The sequence below is a fragment of the Tamandua tetradactyla genome, chromosome 2 (genome assembly GCF_023851605.1).
Source record: "Tamandua tetradactyla isolate mTamTet1 chromosome 2, mTamTet1.pri, whole genome shotgun sequence".
NCBI lineage: Eukaryota > Metazoa > Chordata > Mammalia > Pilosa > Myrmecophagidae > Tamandua > Tamandua tetradactyla.
The window spans coordinates 176,989,959-177,010,800 of NC_135328.1; the positions used below are offsets into that span (position 1 = coordinate 176,989,959).

The 20,842-nt window shown below is 38.1% G+C and overlaps 1 protein-coding gene and 1 pseudogene across 5 annotated transcripts in view; one reads left to right on the top strand and one right to left on the bottom strand.

Annotated features, from left to right (window-relative positions):
- The window catches only part of LOC143654549 (small ribosomal subunit protein uS17m pseudogene), a 33,260-nt pseudogene extending 12,947 nt beyond the window's left edge, over positions 1-20,313 (top strand).
- Positions 1-20,842, bottom strand: part of MAST2 (microtubule associated serine/threonine kinase 2) — a 434,887-nt gene that overhangs the window by 114,215 nt on the left and 299,830 nt on the right. The window lies entirely within an intron of this gene.

Below are 20,842 nucleotides of genomic sequence, written 5' to 3' on the forward strand. Positions count from 1 at the left end.
TATGACCCAGCAATACTATTGCTAGGGATCTCCTCAGAGGACATGAGCACAAGGACACAAACGGACATTTGCACACCAATGCTTATAGCACTATTATTTACAATTGCCAAGAGATGGAAACAGCCAAAATGTCTAACAACAGACGAATGGTTAAACAAGCTGTGGTATATACAAACAATGGAATATTATGCAGCTGTAAGACAGAATAAAGTTATGAAGTATATAACAACATGGATGGACCTTAAGGACATTATGCTGAGTGAGATAAGCCAAAACAAAAGGATAAATACTGTATGGTCTCACTGATATGAACTGACATTAGTGATGAACCTAGAGAATTTCAGTTAAGAACAAAGACCATCAGGAGATAGAAACAGGGTAGATACTGGGTAATCGGAGCTGAAGGGATACAGATTATGCAACAGAACTGATTGAAAAATTCAGAAATGGATAGCACAATACTACTTAACTGTAATACAATAATGTCAGTACACTGAATGAAACTGAATGTGAGAATGATAGAGGGAGGAGGGCTGGGGGTACAAATGAAATCAGAAGGAAAGATAGCTGATAAAGACTGAGATGGTACAATCTAGGAATGCCTAGAGTGTACAATGATAGTGACTAAATGCACAAATTAAAAATGTTTTTGCATGAGAAAGAACAAAGAAATGTCAATACTGCAGGTTGTTGAAAATAGATGGTAATTCTTATTTTAAAACTTTAACTTATGTGTGAGACTAAAGCAAAAAAATGCTTATTTGGTACAAAATTTATATTTTGACTAGAGCATTTCCTAATATAACTTATGTGGACAGTTTAACTGAGCACCATAAAGACATGGAACCTTGAGTAGGGCATGAGATTAGTAGGTTTGTCCAGACTGATGCCCTGATAAATCCCAGAGTGATTTGAACAGTGAATGAAAAGTATTTGCAAAGTCCCCTTGGGGGAATGGTGAGAAGGGGGGAAAATTCAACTTCCCCACGTGGAGGATTCCTGATATTCTCACAAGCAGTGGGGACAACCAAAGCAATAGCTGAGCCCTAAATCTTGGGGTTTGTTCATATGAAACTTATCCCCACAATGGATAGGCTAAGCCTACTTAAAATTACGCCTAAGAGTCACCCCCAGAGAACCTCTTTTGTTGTTCATATGAGGCCTGTCCCTTTCAGCCAACAAGACAAGCAAACTCACTGCCCTCCCCCTTTGTATGTGAGACATGACTCTCAGGGGTATAAACCTTCCTGGCAATGTGGGACAGAAATCCTAGAATGAGCTGGGACTCAGCATTAAAGGATTGAGAAAAACTTCTCGACCAGAAGGGGGAAGAGAGAAATGAGACAAAATAAAGTGTCAATGGCTGAGAGATTTCAAACAGAGCTGAGAGGTAATCCTGGAGGTTATTCTTATGCACTATATAGGTATGACATTTTTAGTTAAGGCATATTGGAGAGGCTGTAGGTAAGTGCCTGAAAGTGTAGAGCTGCGTTCCAGTAGCCACGTTTCTTGAAGATGATTATATAATGATATAGCTTTCAATGTGACTGTGTGATTGTGAAAACCTTGTGTCTGATGCTCCTTTTATCTACGGTATGGACAGATGAGTAAAACATATGGATTAAAAATAAAGAAATAATTGGGGGAACAAATATTAAAACAAATGTAGTAGACTGAAATGCTAGTGATCAATGAGCGGGAGTTTTTTTTTAAACACCAAAAAAAACACCAAACAAACACAAACATTCTTAAGTTTTGATCATTCCGCTCTACACATATAATCAGTAATTCACAATGTCATTACATAGTTGCATATTCATCATCATGATCATTTCTTGGAACATTGCATTTATTCAGAAAAAGAAATAAAAAGAAAACAAAAAAATTCATACATATCATACCCCTACCCCACCCTTTCATTGATCACTAGCATTTCAAACTAAATTTATTTTAACATTTGTTCCCCCTATTATTTACTTTTATTCCATATGTTTTACTCGTCTGTTGATAAGGTAGATAAAAAGAGCATCAGACACAAGGTTGAAAGGAGGTTTTAAGGGATATAGAAAAAAATAGGGAAAAGAAAGGCTAAAATATATTGGGTAAATGGAAATACTAACAGTCAATGAAAGAGAGGGGTAAGGGGTATGGTATGTATGAGTTTTTTTCTTTTTCTTTTTATTTCTTTTTCTTAATTGATGCAGATGTTCTAAGAAATGATCATGGTGATGAATACACAACTATGTGATGAAATTGTGTTACTGATTATATACCAAGAATGGAATGATAATATGGTAAGAATATTCATGTCTGTATGTTATGTTTACAAAAAAAATTTAAAAACTAAAAAAAAAAGACAGAACTAAGAAGTCACTAAAAGAAACAAATGAACTGATGACTGTGTGACCTTATTTCCTGCATCCCATTTGGTGCCATAGTGTAAAGGATAGACACACATTAAAGAAGAAATAACTGCATCATAAGGAGCCTCGTTGTGAACCACAGATACTTCCTAACAGTCTAGTCCACTGTCCTCAGCCTTCCTCTACATGAACTTCCTGCAAATATTTGGACTAGGAAGAAGATACCTTTTTCAAAAGCAGCAGCATAAGATCTATACAAACATATTATAAGAAAAAAATGAAGGAAAGGGAGGAAAAAAGCAAATGGGATTTGTTTTATATAAGGATGGCTTAAAATCAATTAATATAAAATGCTAAATTAGTAGAATAAAAGACAATTCTACATTATTATCTTGATAGATACAGAAAAATACTTAATAAAAATCTAACACACATTCTCGAATAAAGCTTTCAACAAACTAGGAACAAAAGGGAAAAACTTCAACCTGATAAAGGACATATATGCAAATACTACAACTAACATTATACATTTTAATGGCAAAAAAACTTCATCAGGGGGCAACAAAGGAAATAAGTTTGTTCTTGCTCCTTCTTTTCAATACTGTTCTGGAGTTTCTAACCAGTGCAAAAAGGGAAAAGCTTCAACCTGATAGAGGGCATCTATGAAAAACGTTCACCTAGGTTCATTATTACCGGTGACAATGTTCTCCCCCTAAGACAAAAAGCAAGGTAAGGATGTACTCTCTTATCATTCCTATTCAACAGTGTACTGGAAGTCCTAGTTAATGTAATAAGGCAAGAAAAAGAAATAAAATGTACACAGACTGGGAAGGAAGAAATAAAAGTCTTTTTAACAGATGATCTGATTGTCTATGCCAAAATACCAAAGAATTGTCAATAAAAATCCTGGAATTAAAAACAAATTGCAGCAAGGTTGCAGGATACAGTGAGAAGTAAACTTCTCGTAGAGCTTCAGGAAGATGGCAGAATAGAATATGCTGAGTTCAACTGCTGCTCCTTGGAACAACTAGAGGAGGGATAGAAAAACAACAGGGACCAGAGTTCAAGGGTGTGAGCAACCAGAGAGGGCCTCGGGAACATATGACTCAGGAGTGCCACCTGCTGGGAAGAACCTGAAAGTGCAGTGTGGCAAACTGTATACCTGCTTAGTTTTGAACAAATCTTCAACTACAGTCACAACAACCTGAATGAGGTCTGGACCTTGGCAGGGAATTACTGACAAGGCAAGTATAAAATGAGACCTTCAATGAAAACACAAGCAAATAAAAAAATCTTAGATGAGTGAAGGAAATCAACTTTCAAAATAACCTTATCAAGATAATCAAATGCCCTGAAAGCAACAAAAAATCACAAAGCACATGAAGATGAACACAGATATGGCCCAGCCAAATGACCAGATTAAAACAACAGAAGAGAAACAGACTTTGGAACAACTAATGAAAGATGTTCACACAACTCTTCCAAATAAATTTAATGGGTTGGCTAATGATATAATGACATAAAGGATATCAAGAAGACTGTAAAAGAGCATAAAGAAGGATTTGAAAGAATAAAACAGAAAAATAGCAGATTTCCCAGAGATGAAGGATGACACAGACCAAATTTAAAATATACTAGAGATGGAAAACAGAAGATTTGAGGCAGCAGAAGAAAGAATAAAGTGAACTAGAGGACAGGACAATTTAATTTGAATGCACAAAAGGACAAATGACAAAGAAGACAGAAAAATTTGAACTGGATCTCAGGGAAACGATGGACTACATGAAGTGCACAAATATAAGAATAATTGGTGTCTCAGAAAGAAAAGAAAAGTAAAGGGCTAGGAAGATTAGCTGAGGAGATAATGAGGGAAAACTTTCCAACCCTTATAAAAGACATAAATATGCAAATCAAAGAAGCACAATGAAAACCAAACAGAATAAATTCAATAGACACACTCTAATACACACACTAATCTCTCTGTCAAATGCTGAAGAGAAGCAGAAAGTCTTGATAGTGGCAAGAGAAAAGCAACTCATAGCATACAAAGGAAACCATATAAGATTGACTTTGGATTACTCAATAGGTACCATGGACAGGAGGAGGCAGTAGTATGATATAATTAAGATTCTGAAAGAGAAAGACTTCCAGCCAAGAATTCTGTATCCAGCCAAGTTGTCCTTCAAAAGTGAGGGAGAAATGAAAATTTTCATAGACAGACAAAGGTGAGATTATCTGTCACCAAGAAACCAGCCCTACAAGAATTACTAAATGGAGTTTTGTCAGCTAAAAAACAAAAAAAAGACAGGAGGGATGTCTGGAAGAGGGCACAGAATTGAAGAGTACTAGTAAGGGTAGCTTAAAGGATAAAAAGAGAAACAGGGACAATCATACACAGATCTGACAAATAAAAAACAAAGGATAAGATGGGATATCCAAGAAATGCATTTATAGTAATTACTGTTACACACTAAACTCACCAATTAGAGATTGGGAAAATGGATTCAGAAATATGATCCATCCATATGCTGCTTACAAGAGACTCATCTTACACCCAAGTAGAGAAATGGATTTCTCTCTATTTCTGTAAGTAAGTGAAGGGATGGAAAAAGATCTTCCATGCCAGCTGTAACCAAAAGACAACAATAGTAGCTATATTAATAGACTTTAAATGTAATGATGTCATAAGAAACAAGGAAGGAAACTATATATTAATAAAACAGACAATTCATGAAGAAGAAATAACAATCATAAGTTTTTATGCTTCTAATCAAAGAGCTCCAAAGTAAATGAGGCAAACACTGGCCAAACTGAAGAGAGCAATAGATGTTTCAACAATAATAGAAGGAAACTTCGATACAACACTGTCCTCTACAAAACAACTAACAGACAGAGGATCAACAAGGGAATAGAGAATTTAAACAATGTGATAAATTAATCAAACCTAACAGATATATACAGATTGCTACACACCAAAACACCAAGATGAACATTCTACTCTAATGCTGACGGAACGTTCTCTAGGATAGATTATATGCTGGGGCACAAAATAGGTATATATAAATTTAAAAGATTGAAATTACAAAGCACTTTCTATGACCACAGTGGAATGAAGATGGAAATCAATAACCACCAAAGACCCAGAACTTTCACAAATACGTGGAGATTAAATGATTAAATAACACATTCTAAAATAATCAATGGGCCATAGAAGAAATTGCAAGAGAAATTGGTAAGTATCTGGAGACAAATGAATATGAGAATACAACATATTGGACCTTATGGAATGCAGGAAGCACAGTGCTGAGAGGGAAATTTATCGTCCTAAATGCCTATATTAAAAAAAAAAAAAGAATGATTAAAAATCGAGGCCTTAAATGCACACCTAGAGGAACTAGAGAAAAAAACAGCCATCAAGCCCCAAAGAAAACAGAAGAAAAATAACAAAGGTTAAAGCAGAAACAAATGAACTGGAGACAAAACAAACAAGAGAAAGAATCAGCAAAACCAAAGGATGATTTTTGAGAAAATCAGTAAAATCAACAGAACCCTAGATAGGCTGAAAAAGGAAAAATGATAAAGGATGCAAATAAACAAAATCAGAAATGAGAGTGGGGTCATTACCATGGACCTTGAAGAAACAACAACAAAAAAACCATTTAGAGAATACAATGAAAAACTATACACCCACAAACTAGACAACTTAGACAAAATGGACAAATTCCTAAAACACAAACAACCTACACTGACTTTGGGAAGAAATAGAAGATCTCAACAAACCAATTACAAGTAAAGAGATTCAATTAGTCATAAAAATCTTCATACAAAGAAAAGTTCAAGACCAGATTGTTTCACAGGGGAATTTTACCAAACATTATAAAACACCAATATTGCTTATACTCTTCCAAAAAGTTGAGGAAAAAGGAATGTACGTAACTCATCCTATGAAGCTAATGTCACCCTAATACCAAGACCAATCTTTTCCCTAACGAACATAGATGCAAAATTCTCATCAAAATACTAGCAAATAGAATTCAACAGCACATTAAAAGGATTATACATCCCAAGTAGAGTTAATGACAGGAATGCAAGGGTGCTTCAACAGAAGAAAATCAATCAATGTAATACAGCACATTAACAAATTGAAAGGGAAAAAAACACACGTTCAAGTTGATGCTGAAAAAGCATTTGACAAAATTCAGCATCCTTTTCTGATAAAGACATTTCAAAAGGAAGGAATAGAAGGAAACGTCCTTAATACGATAAAGGGCATATATGAGAAACTCATAGCCAGTACCATAATTAATAGTGAGAGATTGAAAGCATTCACCCTAAGACAGGGATTGAGACAAGGCTGCCTACTGTCACCACTACTATTCAACATTGTACTAGAAGTTCTAGCTAGAGCAATCAGGCAGGACAAAGAAATAAAACACATCCAAATTGGAAAGGAAAAAATAAAACTTTTATTATTTGCAGGTGATATGATCCTATACCTGGAAAATCCTGAGAAATCTATGGCAAAGCTATTCAAGCTAATAAACAAATTCAGCAAAGTAGAGGGATACAAGATTAATGTGCAAAAATCAGTAATGTTTTTATATATGAGTAATCACCTGAGGAGTCAATTAAGGAAAATATTCCATTCAAAATAGCAACTAAAAGAATCAAGTATCTAGAAATGAACTTAACAAGGGATATAAAGGACTTGTACACATACAACTACATAAGGTGGGAAGACATTCCCTGCTCAAGGACAGGAAGGTTGAATGTAAAGCTGTCACTTCTACCCAAATCAATCTATGATTCAATGCATAACAATTAAAATTTCAACAATCTACTTTGCCGACTTGAAAAAGCTAGTTATTAAATGCATTTGGAAGGGAAAGAGACCTCAAATAACTAAGCATATTCTAAAAAAGAAGAGCAAAGTGGGAAGACTAAAACTTCCTTACTTAAAAGCTTACTATAAAGTCACACTGGTCAAAACAACATGGTACTGCCACACAGACAGAAGTATTGACCAATGGAATTGAATTGAAAGTGCAGAAATAGACTGCCAAATCTATGGTCACTTGATCTTCACCAAGGCCCCCAAATCCACTAAACGGGGACAGAATTATCTTTTCACTGAAAAGGCATGGGAGAGCGGGATATTAATAGCCAAAAGAATGAAAGAGGACCCCTACTTTACACCCAATACAAAAATTAACTCAATGTGGAACAAAGACCTAAATATAAGAACCAGTACCATGATAGAAGAAAATACAGGGAAATATCTTCAAGACCTAGTAATAGGAGGTAGCTTCTTAAACTTTACACCCAAAGCACAAGCAACAAAAGAAAAAAATAAATAAAAAGGAACTCTTCAAGATCAAATCTTCTGAGCCTCAAAGGACTTTGTCAAAAAAGTGAAGAGGCAGCCAACTCAATGGGAGAAAATATTTGGAAACACCATATCAGATAAAGGTTTGATAGCCTGTATACGTAAATCACATAACTCAGCAACAAAAGGACAACCCAGTTATAAAATGGGCAAAAGACACGACTAGACATTTTCCAATGAACAAATGCAAATGATTAGAAAGCACATGAAGAGACGAACTCAGCAATAAAAGGACAACACAGTTATAAAATGGGCAAAAGACACGACTAGACATTTTCCAATGAACAAATACAAATGATTAGAAAGCACATGAAGAGACGCTCATCTTCATTAGCTATAAGGGAAATGCAAAGCAAGACTACAATGAGATATCACCTTACACCTATAAAAATGGCTGCTATTAAACAAACAGAAACTTAAAATGTTGGAGAGGCTATGTATAAAATGGAGCACTTATTCACTGCTGTTGGGAATGTATAACGGTACAGCTGCTGTAGAAGACAGTTTGGCTTAGAAAACTAAGTATCAATTGCCCTACAATCTGGCAACACCACTACTCGGTATACACCCAAATGAGCTGAAAGCAGTGATACAGACATTCGCACACCGATGTTCATAGGGACAGTATTCACAATTGCCAAAGGATGGAAACATCAACAGCCAAGTGGATAAACAAAATGTGGTATATTAATACAATGAAATATTATGTGGCAGTAAAATGAAATGAAATCCTGAAGCATATGATAACATGATGAACCTTGAGGACATGATGCTGTATGAAATAAGCCAGATGGAAAAGGATAGATACTGTATGTGTTCACTAATATGACCCTGATAAAAGTAAATTCAGAGGCTTATAATGTAGAATTTAGGGGAACTAGAGAAACACTGAAGCTAGAAATGGGTGAATGGTCACCTAATGAGGTTGAACTTGAATGTCTGGAAACAGACAGAAGTGCTGGTAGTTCATTAGTGGGCTTATATCAGTAATACTGCCCTATTAAAAGTGAATATGATTAAAAAGGATTGTATAGAGCCATGTATCTCACTGACTAACACTACAAATATAAATACATTCCTGCATGAACTACTTCAAAGATATGAATGTTGTACAAAGAGTGATTAATAGAGGGATAAAGGGTAAACGTCTATTGCATGCTATGGACTACAATTAATAGGAAGACATCAACAGTATCACAGCAATACCAGGGATAAATAATAGGGTTTGAAAGGATGTATGTGCCCTAGAAAAGCCATGTTTTAATCTTAATCCCATTTTGTAAAGGCAGCTGTTTCTTCTAATCCCTATTCAGTACTGTATGTTGGAAAACTGTAATTAGATCATCTCCTTGGTGGTGTGATTTAAAGAGTGGTTGTTAAGCTGGATTAGGTAGAGGCTTGTCTCCACCCATTTGGGTGGGTCTTGATTAGTTTTGTGGAATCATATAAAAGAGGAAACATTTTGGAGGATGAGGAGATTCAGAGAGAGCAGAATCTCAGAGAGAGGTGAAGGGGAGGGACAAGAGTTAAGAGGAGGTTTAGATTTGCTATCTGGTGAGGGTATGTTATCTGTTATTTTTCTCTGTGGACTAATGAAAATTGTCTAAAATTGAGAGTGCTGATGACTGTACCCAAAGTGATGATACAGTAAGACATGGATTGTTGATTTTGGACATTATCTATGATGCAATGGATGGAGGTGGCCAAAGAGTACACTGACCGATTAGCAGAAGGGAGAACTATGGTACATACATATGACGGAATGTTATGTGGTTACAGAAAAGAACTAGCTCATGGGGCATGCAACAAAGTGAATGAACCTTGGGGATATTATATGGTGCAAAATAAGCCAGAAACGAAAGAACAAAGATTGTATGGTTGATTTTAGAAAATACTTATAAGAAAACAGGAGACTAGATTATAAGCTCATATTTGAGTCACATTTAGTCTGGACTTATAAGAGTTATTTCTACATTCTGAGATGCTGTGCTTTATGTATATAACCTGGTATTTCCCTGGAACTTTGAGTACATGTGTGATACTTTAGACTCAGAACTGGTGTTCTGCAGCTATGAAAATCAGCAATGCTACATAACAACTGTGAAAAGAACTGAAAAAGAGATCAAGTTTCAAATAGAGATAATAACTAAGCTGATATGGTTGGTACTAAGGTAAATCAGAACACAGGGCAAAGGATGGTATTGTCTGTGTTCTACTTTGCTAGCTGCTGGAATGCAATATACCAGAAACAGAATGGCTTTTAAAAAGGGGAATTTAATAGGTTGCTAGTTTACAGTTCTAAGGCTGAGAAAATGTCCCAGTTACATCAAGTCTACAGAAATGTCCAATCAAGGCATCCAGAGAAAGATATCTCGGTTCAGGAAGGCCAATGAAGTTCATGGTCTCACTCTCAAGTGAGAAGGCACATGGCAAACATAGTCTTTCTTTCTTGACTGGAAGGGCACATGGTGAACACGGCATCATCTGCTAGCTTTCTCTCCTGGCTTCCAGTTTCATGAAGCTCCCCAGGAGGTGTTTTCCTTCTTCATCTCCAAAGTTCGCTGGCTGGTGGACTGCTTCTTGTGGCTATGTCGTTCTGCTTTGCTCTCTCTGAATCTCCTCATCCTCCAAAATGTTTCCTCTTTTATATGATTCCACAAAACTAATCAAGACCCACCCAAATGGGTGGAGACAAGCCTCTACCTAATCCAGCTTAACAACCACTCTTTAAATCACACCACCAAGGAGATGATCTAATTACAGTTTTCCAACATTCAGTACTGAATAGGGATTAGAAGAAACAGCTGCCTTTACAAAATGGGATTAAGATTAAAACATGGCTTTTCTAGGGCACATACATCCTTTCAAACCAGCACAGTCTGTATTATGGAGTTTCACCTATTATATGAGACCAAAGGAAGAGAGGTTCATTTTGTTCAAAACCTAAATTTTCTGTAACATACAATCTAACTCAACCTGCCTGGATAGCTTATTCAAACAAACCAAACACATGATGCCCAGAATGGAATGAGGACTTGCTTGTAAATCTGTATAGCTTAATGTAATACTCAGATACATCCCAGGCTATGTTGTGCAGATAATTAAGAAGTAGTATCCTGGCCCATGTACTTAATTCCCAGACCATTCACTTTCAAAAAACAAACAAAGGAAAAAACAAACAAACAATAAAAATTCAATAAATGGTGCTGCAGTATTGAGATACTCACTTGGAAAAAGAATGAAACGTGACCCCCACCATACAAAAAAAAAAAAAAAAAAAAGGATTGATAAAGCCATTTGAAGGACTAGAGAAAAAATATGGAACCATTAAATGTTCCCACTGGGGAAACCCCTGAAACTCTCTCAAACACTAGAGACTCCCAAGTTAATAGGCCAAACCTTTGATCTTGAGGCTTGGTCTTATGAAACTTATTTCTGTAGTGGAGAAGCTAAATCTACCTATAATTAGGCCTAAGAATTATTTCTAGAAGACCTCTTTTGTTGCTCGGATGTTGCCTCTTTCTCTCTAAACCCAACTCAGCAAGAAAAATCATTACTCTCCCTCCTACCTGGGACGTGACATTCAGGATTTAAAGTCTCCCTGACAATGTGAGACATGATTCCCAGGAATTAGCCTAGCCCTGGCACCATGATATCGACAATGTCTTCCTCACCAAAAGGGAAAGAAACGTAACAAAATAAGATACCAGTGGCTAAGAGAGTTCAAATAGAGTTCAGAAGTTATTCTGGAAGCTACTCATATGCAAACTTCAACTAGGTATTGCCATTTACCATGATTTGCCAGCCCCAACTAACATCATTCCTGTTAACCCCAAAGAACAGCTAGGGTCTAGCTGAGATTCTACAAAAGTTTCATGTACTAAGTTCACTTTCCAGAGACCTATAACCTCCATATGGATCCTCTGAAACCCAGAGGAGCCAGCCTCTCTAAGAACACCAACTAGTTCCATCCTCCTATCCTAAATTGTCAACATCCCTTTTCAACGTGAAAAAGTTAGAATGGGGATAGTCCAAATACCCTTAAAAACTTGGAGATGGATCAAAGGAGAGTGAAGAGTTGTAACAGAGAAAATAGAATTTAACTAATGAATATGATTGCTGAATCATTATACTGATATTTCTTTTAGTCTCCAATGACCTGGAGCAACTGGAAGGAAAAACCTGAAATTGTGGAACTGTAACTCATACCAGACTTTGAAATCTGTTCTATAAATACTTGTTAAAATGTACTTTGAAATTTATTGCTTTTCTGTATATTTCACAATAAAAATCATTAAAAAATATAAATTGCTCTAGTATATCAGCAATGAACAACTAGAATTTGAAATTTAAACACAATGCCACTTACGTTAGCACCAAAAAATGTAAATATTTAGGTATAAATCTAATAAATTATGTATAAGATCCATATGAGGAAGATTATAAAACTCTGATGAAATAAAGATATAAATAAATGGAGAGATATTCCATGTTTATGGATAGGAAGACTTGATATTAAGATGTCATTCTTTCCATCTTGTCCTGGTCTAAATCCTAGCAAATTACTTTGCATAGATTGAGAAACTGATTCTAAAGTGTATATGGAAAGTCAAAAGACCCAGAATAGCCAACACAATACTGAAGAAGAACAGAATCAGAGGACTGAAAGTACCTGACTTCAAGACTAACTATAAAGCTACAATAATCAAGCATGTGTGGTGTTGGGAAAAGAACAGACAAATAGATCAATGGAACAGACAGCCCAGAAACAGACAGACACACAAATATATTCAACTGGTCTTTGACAAAGAAGAAAAGGCAAATCAATAGAGAAAGAAATCTTTTCAACAAATGTGCATCCACATGCAAAATGAATCCAAGACTTTGACCCTACTCCTTTCACAGAAGTTAACTCAAAATGGTAATAGACCTAAATATACAATGCAAATCTACAAAACTTCTAGAGGACAACACAGGAGAAAATCCAGGTGACCTTGGGTTTTGGCAATGAGTTTTTACATACAACCACAAAAGCATGATACATGAAAGGAAAAAATTTAAACTTTGCACTTTAAAAGACATCCAACTTTGTACATGTAAAAAAATGTAAAGACAAGCCACAGACTGGGAGAAAACACTAGCTAATCATATATTTGAGGAAGGATATATATGTAGAACATATACAGAACTCTTATAGCTCAATAACAAGATAGACAAAAGGACAGGATTGTAGGAGGCTCTAGGATAATTTAAAACCAGCAGGAAATGTCTGAATCAACTATTTCAAAATCCTGAAGTCCAGTGGAACACTGTGCAGCATCCAAGAAAGAGTGGGAGAAGAGGCTGGTAAACTGCAGCAAACACCAGTGAATTGTTCTCTCTGGGCAGTGGCTACCATCGCCTATCCAGGGGTGTATGGTCTAATCGCTGCTTTTGATTAGCTACTTCAGACTGCTAGGGGCCTGGCTTAGAAGGCAACCATAGTTCCAACCCACCCTGGACAAAGGTAGTAGAGGAGACTTTTAAGATGGTATGCTTCCTCAGAGTTGTGGAGGATGGTTGAAGGGCTGCATGTGATGGGCAAATGCCAAGTTAAGAAAGAGGAGTCTGAGTAGCTATGGAAAAAGCTCCTGGTGTCATTCCTGGTCCTCCTCATCATTTCCTCTCCAGAGCAATGTGTAGCCCTTTGTGGGTCTCTGGCCTTGAACAAGTTGAAAAACAATGACTTGGGAAACTCCTATCCAGCATGCCCCATAGTTTGCACCAGGAAAAGCAGAGTATAAAACAACTTAGTAGGTTCACTTACCTCTGTTAAGTCCTGCAGTGGAGGGAGAATGTCTATTTCCTGCAGAGGGGAGGAGGTATTCAAATTCCCACAAAAGGGGAACTTCTAAGGCCACTAGCAACCACAAGCCACAGATAAGACACAGGCCCAGAAAAGACAGGGAGGACCCTGTACTTTGCATACTTCTTGGGCTGACCTTCTTGACAGGGCAGCTGAATTATGAAGGAGAGCACCAATCAACACAAAGCCAATGAAAGGTGTTCTTGCTTAGGTCGGCTTTGTCTAGCTCCTGATACTCATGAAAATCTCTTTTTCTTGGATACAAACTCAAAACAGACATATCAGGGAATTGTTCTAGTTTGCTAGCTGCTGGAATGCAACATACCAGGAATGGAATGGCTTTTTTAAAGGGGGAGTTTAATAAGTTGCTAGTTTACAGTTCTAAGGCCAAGAAAATGTCCCAATTAAAACAAGCCTATAGAAATGTCCATTCAAAGGCATCCAGGGAAAGATACCTTGGTTCAAGAAGGCCGATGACATTCAGGGTTTCTCTCTCATCTGAGAAGGCACATGGTGAACACAATCAGAGTTTCTTTCTTGGCTGGAAGGGAACATGGCGAACACGGTGTTATCTGCTAGCTTTTTCTCCTGGCTTTCTGTTTCGTGAAGCTCCCAGGGAGGAGCTTTCCTTTTTCATCTCCAAAGGTCACTGACTGGTTCTCTCTGCTTTTTGTGGCTATGTCGTTTTTCTCTGCTCTCTCTGAATCTCTCTCATTCTGCAAAATGTTTCCTCTTTTATAGGACTTCAGAAACTAATCAAGACCCACCCAAATGGGGGGAGACATGCCTCCAGCTAATCCAGCTTAACAAACACTCTCGATTAAATCACACCTCCAGGCATATGATCTAATTACAGATTCAAACATACAACACTGAATAGGGATTAGAAGATCCCCCCACAGCTGCCTTTACAAAATGGGATTAAGATTAAAACATGGCTTCTCTAGGGTACATACATCATTTCAAACCAGCACAGGAATAAATCCCAGAGTTAACATTTTTAAATATTAAAACATAAAGTGTGCAACAAAGGATTACAAGAAAAACAAAGAAACAAAAAATGATGGTCCACCCAAAGGAAAAGGATAGAAATTGAGAAAATATTAACAAAGAAGACCAGACTGAACATATTGGACAAATACTTTAAAGATATTTTCAGTATGTTCAAGTAGATGAATGAAAATAGAGAGAAAAAACTGAAGGATATCAGAAAAACAATGAATGAACAATATGAGAATCTTAAAAAAGAGATAGAAAATTTTTTAAAAGGAAATAAAACTACTGGAATTGAAGTCCACAACAACTGAAATGAAAAATTCTCAGGAGGGTTTCAACAGTAGATTGGAGCTGGCAGACGAAAAGTCAGTGAACTTGAAGGGGACCTTTCATCAGAGCTTCCAGCTTCACAACCTGCCCTATGGATTTTGGACTCTTCCATTCCCACAGCTGTGTGAGACACCTTTATAAATCTCATATTTACAGATCTCCCCTCTTGATTCTATTTCTCTAGAGAACTCTAACAGCTTGGTACCAGGAGTGTTTCTTGAGAGAAAGAATCTTAAAAACAGGTTTTCACAATTGATTTTCTACTCTGACTAGACTTAGAGGCACTAATGACTTTGTTTCCAAAAATCAAGATGGCACTGAGAGTCTGTGGGGTGAGTTGGCAAAAGAGATGCTCAAAATAGCACCATTAGCTTCTGCTAATTGTATGCTTATATCAGGCAAGGCTCTGGGTGAGAATGTTTTGACAGCCTTATGGAGTTTTATGGAATTAAGAAGTATAATGATGTTGGCTAGCTGTTATTAAATATGCTGGATACAGTGATGAAGAAAGGGATGAATTGAAGATTTCAAGTTTGGATCCTCAGTGCCATATGAATGACATAAAAGTTTCCATATATGCCCTGAAAGAAAATCTTATTACCTGTTACCAGACACAAAGCCTCATTGTACGAGTAGCAGATTTACAATGTAAACTAAAATCTCAACCTTGCAGGGTGTTTGTTGTTAAAGTAAGGACTTTGATTGGAAAAGAATGGGATCCTGAAACATGAGATGTGATATATGGCTTGATAATGATGGCAATGGGGAGACAGGATCCCCGGAATCTGCTAAGCCTTTGCTAGATAGACCTGTAATGGACTGCCCTGAGGAAAGAGCTTCCCAAACTCCAGTCTCCTCAGAGGAGTCTGCCATCCAATCTCCACCTAAAAAGATTAACTTTTCAGTGCGTGCTAACCCTGTAACCACCTTCCCTGGGGAAACAACCCTCACTCCTCTGTCTCACTCCTCTGTTTCACCAGATGAAACTGCAACAGAATGCCCTGAGGTAATTGATTGAAAGTTCTATTTCTTTTCATGACCCACCCTTACCACCTCTCCTTTTTTCAAAACCTATACCTACACTAAAGTCCTGACAGGCCCCGAAAGATGAGGCACAAAGTGTGACCCATGAGAAGTGTATGCCATATTCCAAAAGAACTGTATGAGTTTTCCAATCTATAAAGACAGAAATCAAAGGATTAAGTGTGGGACTGGATATTAAAGGTGGGGATAATGATGAAATTCTTGATATGGGCCCACTAAGCAGAGATTCTGTATTCAGCATTGTAGCTCGAGGGGTTAGAAAGGGCATTAACAGTTTGTTTGGATGGTTGGTTGAAACATGGATCAAAAGGTGGCTGACATTACAGGAGGTCGAAATGCCAGAACTGCCTTCGTATAATGTAGATGAGGGAAGGGATCCAGAAGCTTAGAGAAATGGGAATGTTAGAGTGGATTTATCATGGAAGACCTGCTCAAATACCCTAGGAATGTACAGAGGACACATCTTTCATCAGAACCTTGAGAAATAAATTCATGAGCCTAGCTACATCATCCCTGAAGAGCTCTGTAGTCACATTTTGTAGGTCAGATACTACTGTGGAAATTGCTGTCACTGAGCTGGAATCCTTAAATACAACAGGTATGATCGGATCCCAAGTTGGCAGAAGCCATGTGGCGACAGTTAATCACCATAGACAAGGTACGCAAGTCCACTATAATGGACGCAGATTCAAAGCAGTCATCAAAACAATCTGACTCGCAGAGACTTTTAAAACAATCTGACTCGCAGAGACTTGTGGAGTTGGCTAGTAGATCATGGGATACCTAGACGTAAAATAGATGGGCAGTCTACTAAATTCTTGTTTGAGCTGTATAAGCAGAATAATTCTAAGTAACAGAAATCTAACTTGAATTACAATAAGAGAGAGTTACAGCCCCTTAATCAATTCCCAGACTTGAGACAGTTTTCAGATCCAGAGCCCCTCATAGCTGGAAGTGCCAGCTACCCCTGGGGAAGGTCCATTTTGTACTGCCCAAAACTCATACCGTTAACCTTCCTCCCAGTTCTTCCCCAAGGAGATCAACAGCCTTTTACCAGGGTGAGTGTGCGCTGGGAAAAGGAAATGATCAGATATTTCAAGGATTATTAGACACTGGCTCAGAAGTGACACTAATTCCAGGAGACCCAAAACGCTACTCTGGTCAACCAGTCAGAGTAGGGGCTTACTGATGTCAGATAATCGATGGAGTTTTAGCTCAGGTCCATCTCACAGTGGGTCCAGTGGGATCCTGGACCCATTCTCTGGTCATTTTCCCAGTTCCAGAGTGCATAATTGGAACTGACATATTCAGCAACTGGCAGAATCCCCACACTGGTTCTCTTACTTGTGGAGTGGGGGCTATTATGGCAGGAAAGGACAAGTGGAAGCCACTAGAACTGCCCCTACCTAGCAAAATAGTGAATCAGAAGCAATATCATATTCCTGGAGAAATTGCAGAGATTTGTGCCACTCTTAAGGACTTGAAGGATGCAGGGGTGGCGATTCCCATCACACTTCATTCAACTCTATTTGTCCTGTGCAGAAAACAGCTGGGACTAGAAGGATGACAGTGAAATATTGTAAACTTAACCAGGTGATGACTCCAATTGCAGCTGCTGTTCCAGATGTGGTAACACTGCTTGAGCAAATTAACACCTCCCCTGGTACCTGGTATGTAGCTATTGATCTGGCAATGCTTTTTTTCTCCATAGCTGTAAGGACCACCACTAACAGTTTGCATTCAGCTGGAAAGGTCAGCAGTATACCTTCACTGTCCTGCCTCAGGGATATATCAACTCTCCAGCCCAATGTCACAATTTTGTCTGCAGGGACCTTGAAAGTTTCTCCCTCTCAAAAGACAGCACACTGGTCCATTATATTGATGTTATGCTGACTAGACCTCTGAGCAAGAAGTAGCAGCTACTCTAGACTTACTGGAAAGGCATTTGCATGTCAGGGGGTGGGAGATAAATCCAACAAAAATACAGGGCTTTCCACCTCAGTGAAACATTTAGATGCCCAGTGGTGTGGGGCATGTCAAGATATCCCTTCTAAAGTAAAGGATTAGCTGTTGCATCTGCCCCTCCTATGACTAAAAAAGAGACACAATGCCTAGTTGGCCTCTCTGGATTTTGGAGACAATATATTCCTCATTTGGGTGCACTCTCCAGCCCATTTACTGAGTGACCACAAAAGCTGCTGGTTTTCAGTGGGGACTGGAACAACAGGAGACATTGTGACATATCCAGGCCGCTGCGCAAGATACTCTGCCACTTGGGCCATATGATATTGCAGATCACTGCAATAGCGCTGGCAGTGTAAGTGGCAAATAGGGATGCTGTCTGGACCCCCTGGCAGGCCCCTATAGGAGAATCATAAATCAGACCCTTAGGATTTTGGAGAACAGCCATACTATCTGCTGCAGATAACAACTCTCCTCTTGAGAAACACCTTTTAGTCTGCTATTGGGCCTTAGTAGAGACTGAACACTTAATCATGGCCACCAAGTTACCATGAGATCTGAGCTGCCTATCATGAGCTGGGTGTTGTCTGATCCACCAAGCGATAAAGTTGGGTGTATACAGCATTACTAAAATGGAAACAGTATATTAGAGGTAGGGCTTGAGCAGGTCCTGAAGGCACAAGTAAGTAAAATGGCCCAAATTCTCATGGTTCCCACTCCTGCCACATTACCTTCTCTTTCCCAGACCAGACTATGGCCTCTTGAGGAGTTCCTTACAGTCAGCTGACTGAGGAAGAGAAACTTGGGCCTGGTTTACAGACTGTTTTGCATGATATGCAGGGACTGCCCAGAAGCGGACAGTTGCAGCACTACAACTTTATTCTGGGATACCCTTAAAGGACAGTGGTGAGGGGAAATCCTCCTGGTGGGTGGAACTTTGAGAAATGCGCCTGGTTGTTCATTTCGCTTGGAAGGAGAACTGGCCAGAGGTGCATTTCTCTATGACTCATGGGCTGTTGCTAATGGTTTGGCTGGATGGTAAGGAACTTGGAAGGAGCATGATTGAAAAATTGGTGACAAAGAGGTTTGGAGAAGAGGTATGCAGATAGACTTTTCTGAGGGGCAAAGAACTTGAAGTCATGTTTGTGTCACATGTGAATGTTCACCAGAGGGTGACTTCAGCAGAAGGTTTTAATAATCAAGTGGATAAGATGATCAGTCCTATGGATATAAGTAATCCTCTTTTCTTAGCCACTCCTGCCATTGCCCAATGAGCTCATGAACAAAGCGGGCATGGTGGTAGGGGTGGAGGTTATGCATGGGCTCAGTAACATGGACTTCCACTCACCAAGGTCAACCTGGCTTTGACAACTGCTGAGTGCCCAATCTGCCAACAGCAGAGACCCACACTCAGTTCCTGATATGGCAGCATTCCTTGAGGTGATTAGGAAGGTTGTGGTAGGTTGATTACATTGGACCACTTCCATTATGGAAGGGAAAGTGATTTGTTCTAAGCGGAATAGACACATATGCCAGATATAGGTTTGCATTTCCTGCACACAATGTTTCCACAAAAACTACCATACATGGACTTACGGAAAGTCTTACCCACCATCATGATATTCCACACAGCATTGCCTCTGATCAAGGAACCCACTTCACAGCAAATGAAGTGCAGGAAAGGTCACATGCTGATGGAATTCTCTGGTCTTACCATGTTCCCCATTATCCAGAAGCAGCTGGGTTGATAGAATATGGAACGGCCTTCTGAAGACCTAATTACAGTGCCAACTAGGTGGCAATACCTTGCAGGGCTGAGGCGATGTTCTCTAGGAAGCTGTGCATGCTCTGAATCAGTGTCCACTCTATGGAACATTATTCAGCAATACAAAGGAATGACCTAATTATACACACTACAACATGAATGAACCTCAAAAACATGCTCTGTGAGATAAGCCAAAACCACAAAAATACATAGGGAAGTTGAGTCAGAAGATGACTGAAGCCAGGTAACAGTTTGCTCATCCATCCATGCCAAATGGATGGTGGGGAAGGTGATGCAAAACACTGGTAGAGCGGGAGTGACCATGCTTGTTCTGGATCTCTATGTATTAAAGTATTTTAACAAGCAAAATACTTACTTTGCTCACTATGCTCTTTGGCAGTGCACAGTTGGGGATATTGTGCTTCTCAAACCTTTACCTGTTCCACAAATAAAGCATGTGAAACATGAACTGGTTGAGATCATTTTAAAAGTTCAAAAAGTCACAGATCCAGAAATGTGAAAACCCTCTGCAGGAACTATCTACTTGGAAAGTCCAGGCAGTTTGGAAACTACCCACCTAAGCAAAAATATGACATAATTCAATATCTCTTCAATGCAATAAAGGAAGATTGTGTGAAACTGAAATATTTATAAGTTTTATGGAAAAAGAAACTTTGCTAATTTCATCATAAACTGTCCAATTTATCTTATGTATTTATGAAATAGCTAAAAATAAATTAAGTAAAGGAGCTGTTTCATATTTCCTATTTTATCGAACATACTTTTTTGTTACATTAAGTATGCCTAGAGGTCTTCTGCAACACGTTGAAAATTCCGATTATTTTTGAAAATGTATTGTTTTTTTTTTATACTAGGGAATCTTGAGTTTCTCTCAGAACCATTATTTTGGGAGAAGAAAAACTTCTGAAATCATAAACAGAGAAGACTATGTTAAGTGAATATTTATTTTTGATGGTATATTTTCAAATTATTTTTTTTCTGATTTCAGCAATTTCAAAGGAAAATAATCAACATGCTTGTGGTCAGACTTTATCAGATTAGGCTGTTTTAATAAAAAGTCAACATGAAAAGAAAAAACCAACATGGTGCATGATTTCATTTATAAGAAATTTAGAGCAGCAAAAAACAAA